Source organism: Chrysochloris asiatica, unplaced genomic scaffold (genome assembly GCF_000296735.1).
Source record: "Chrysochloris asiatica unplaced genomic scaffold, ChrAsi1.0 scaffold00068, whole genome shotgun sequence".
NCBI classification, from domain to species: domain Eukaryota; kingdom Metazoa; phylum Chordata; class Mammalia; order Afrosoricida; family Chrysochloridae; genus Chrysochloris; species Chrysochloris asiatica.
The window spans coordinates 3,284,464-3,288,554 of NW_006408586.1; the positions used below are offsets into that span (position 1 = coordinate 3,284,464).

The window sequence follows — 4,091 nt, forward strand, 5'->3', positions numbered from 1 at the left end:
TTGGTTTAATCTAACTCCTATCTTTATAGGCCTTGATGTTAACTCATGCTACCAAGGGCTCTCCCACTTTTGGTTGTCTTAGCATACATGCCCAACCATATGCATAGGCAGGTACAGACCCAATCCTGGCCTATGAGGGAGAGTCATTTTGGTAATTATAATAAGAAACATTGTACAAGCGATATTTGATAGTCCATTTAGGATTGATGAAGGAAAAAACAAAAACACTGCTTAGAAACAATTATCCACAGATCAAAAGCCAAGACAATCTTTTTCCTAATGTTAAAATACATAATTCTCTGTAGAGGAACAACTTGAAGTAAATCAGGAGATGGTTACATATTAATCATTCTTTGCATATACTTCAAATTTGTACTTAATGCCTTTCTCTTCTTGGACATCACAAAGAATACTTGAGTATTCTGGAATAAGTTTGTACTTCTCTAATCAATTTCAGGAAAAAATGTGTCACTTTCAAATTCCTGCATGATCCTTGTCACAAAGAGTCTAACATTACCTGGTTGTTCATGACATTCTTGTACACAGAACTGCCTCCTACTCTCCAAACTATGTCTACTTTATTCCCTAATTCTGGCTGTTCAACAAGTTTTAAGGCATCATCCAGACTTTTGGCAAATAAATGAACTCCTTGTGGAGGTTCCTTGAGTTCTCTACTAAGAAGCAAGTTAATTCTGTCTTTCAAAAATCTATTCTTCTCAGGAACGGAGAACCAGGTCCTCCTACCCATAATCACCAAATTCTGTTTACCTGCCACTGAAGATGTCCTGGTCATTCGTGGGAAATATTTGAATTCATTCTTGAGCGGGTGCCAGGGTAGGTCTGCGTTCTTGCCAATAACCCTGTTCTTGGATACAGAGACGACGACGAACAATGACAAGAACATTGAACACTTCTGCACTTGAGCTGGAGGCCCGTATTCCCCAGGAAGCTTGGTGCGAAACTGAAGATAGTGTTTTATAAGATGCTAAGGCAGCTCTGGTAGCGTAGTGGTTACGAATTGGGCTGCGAACCTTAAGGTCAGCGGTTCGAAACTACCAGCTGCTCCGCGGGAGAAAGATGAGGCTTTCTACTCCCGTAAAGATTTACACCCTCGGAAACCCTGTACAGGGTCGCTATGGGTCGGAACTGACTCGATGGCACTTAACAACAACAAGGCAGGTATAAGGAGCTCTGGTAGCGCAGTGGTTATGAATCGGGCTGTGAACCACAAGGTTAGCAGTTTGAAACTACCAGCTGTTCTGCGGGAGAAAGATGAGGCGTTCTGCTCCCGTAAAAACTTCCAGCCTCGGAAACCCTGTACAGGGTCGCTATGAGTCGGAATCCACTCCACGGCACATAACAACAACAACAACAAGGCAGGCATATTTTTAAAGTAATTTTACACAGGACAAGAAGAACAAAGAGGCATTAACAATTCAGTAGTAATTGTACACACTTAGTTTGTGAGTTTAGATATTGCTGCTGTTAAGTGCCGTCGAGTGGATCCTGACCCATAGTGACCCTGTGTAGGGTTTCATAGGAGCAGTTGGTGAGCTTGAACCACCGACCTTGCAGTTCAAACGGCTTTGCAGTCTGGCGCATTAACCCACAGCGCCACAGCAGGACTCATATTGGGGAATAATTTTGCTTTTGTTTTTAATGTAGCCAGGCTTTCTGTAAAACCATCACAAAATTTTAGGTAAAGATTTTTTAGCACTTTTTTTTCCCCCAAAATTCATCTTCTTCTCTTTTAAATGTACTTATATAATCATATGCACACACAAACTATTCACAAGACTGAACTTCTTGATTAAGCATTCATTTGTATATACTCTTCCTTTGATCTGTTTTCTGTTATAAAATTGTTTCAGTTCTGTACTTTTGTTAAGTGTTCCTTTTACTACATGAATTTACTAAGTGATTTCTTAGAAATTGAACTAATGATCATAATGTGTTTTGTTGTTGTTTGTTGTTAAGTGCCGTCAAGTTGGTTCTGACTCATAGTATCCTTGTATGGAGGTTTCGAGAACAACTGGTGAGTTTGAACCACTGACCTAGCTGTTCAAACTGACCTTATAGTTGAATGCTTATCGTACAGTGCCACCCAAGGATTCCATAATATATTTTAGTTTTCTTTATTGAGAACACGGATATATTACAAAAATTAGAAATTCATATAAAATTGACCCTCAGTTTATAGCTTCAAAAAGTTATTTTTCTTTTTAAATTTCAGATATCCATCAGACTCTTTCTTGTTTTTTGTCACATAACACTTATAAAAGTCCTCAAGATTATTATGCATTAGCTGTATTATGTAAAATGAGCACTGTTGTTGGTAATTCTGAATGATTTAAAACTTTTTTGTCAAACAGTGACACATGTACTAACATTTCTATTATTTGGTTAAAACAGGTCACTATTTTTTTGAGGATAAAACAAAAACTATTAATGTTACTAGGTTAAGTAAAAAATAACTGCTACTAAGGTTCTAGTTCATATATACATGAATTTTTTTCTAAGCAAAGCCTGTTTAAACATGCTTCTGTGATCCAATGATGGATACAGACAAGTTCTCTCAGCAATACATTTGTCTTAGTATCCCTAGTATCAAAGAAAATCTCAAATCTAGCAGTGGTTTCTGACGGGATGTGCTGGATCAGTTAAATTCAAGGCAGAGAGCTCTGCTCAGAAGGTTATTGCAATTTTTGTTTGTTTGTTTGTTCCCAAGTGTTAATCTTGATATATTTTCTTGAAGTATAAAAGACTATCATGTGAAATTATTGGGAATAAATTTTAAGACATCTGCAAACTGCATTAGTAAGAAAAAGGCAAGGAAATTTGTGTCAAGAATATTTTCTTTCCATAACAAAAATGAACATGCACATTCTTTGAAGGTAGTAAGTGTGTCCAAGAAGAATTTCATTTAAATCCCTTACCCCATCCACTAGTCCTGATAGTGACCCTTCAGACTTCTTTCTGTTCCCAAAATACAAAAAAACCAACATTAAAAAGGAGCATGATTTGAGTCCCTTAAGGAGTCCCACACTATTTTGACATAGTATAAATCCAAGAGTGTAAATTTCTTTGTGAAATGGCTCTAGATGTGGAAAAAAACAAAACAAAACTGTACAGATCTAGATGGAAGATATGTGGAGAAACAATAGCTTCACATTTGATATTTTTATTTAATAAATATTTCTGTGATTTTGTAGTAGTAATTTTTGACTTACCCTCAGTTTTCAATGTATGGTTAAATATATATATTATGCTTGTTTTAATAGCACAGTGGGTTATGAGTTGGGTTGCTGACCGCAAGTTCAGTAGTTTGAATCTAGCACCTGCTCCACAGAAGAAAGACTAGGCTTTCTGCTCTTTTAAAGATTTACAGCCTCAGACTGACTCATAAAGCTCTGAGTCAGAACTGACTCCATGACACACAACCACTACCACCAAGCAAAAAAAATAAAAATGATATTCAATTGAATTATTTCTTGCGAATACATTCATAACATTCATGTCTATATAACTTTGTTGTTGTTGTTAAGTGCCGTCGAGTCGATTCTGACCCATGGCAACCCTGTATAGAGTTTCCAAGGAGCAGCTGGTGAGCTTGAACTGCCGACCTTGCAGTTCCAATGGCTTTGCAGTCTGGCGCATTAACCCACAGCACCACACCAGGACTCCCTATGTGTCTTTACATAGCCCTTAAACCTAGTGTCTGCCTTCAGTAGTTATTGCTATTCAAACTATCTACTTCAATGTAATTGAGAATCACGAATGGAAAATTCTTTGTAAATCTTTTGGATTAAACACGGATCAAGGCTCATTGGAAATCCTATACAGGGTCACTTTGAGTTGGAACCGACCTTATAGCACTTATCAACAACAACATGACTTTAATAGTCTCCATACAATGAACACTGGACTGTAAATCACAAGGTTTGCTGTGTAAGTCTACCAGTCTCTCTGTGGGAGAAAGATAAGGCTCTCTGTGCCCATGAAGATGTAAAGCCTCAGAAAGCTTATACAGGGTGGCTATGTGTCAAAACTGATTTTATAACACTTAACAACAACAAATTACATCCATAGCA

The 4,091-nt window shown here is 37.4% G+C and overlaps 1 pseudogene; it reads right to left on the reverse strand.

Annotated features, from left to right (window-relative positions):
• Window positions 1–342: 342 nt before the first annotated feature.
• LOC102830850 lies at window positions 343–904 on the reverse strand (annotated as a pseudogene).
• Between the last annotated feature and the right edge of the window lie 3,187 nt (window positions 905–4,091).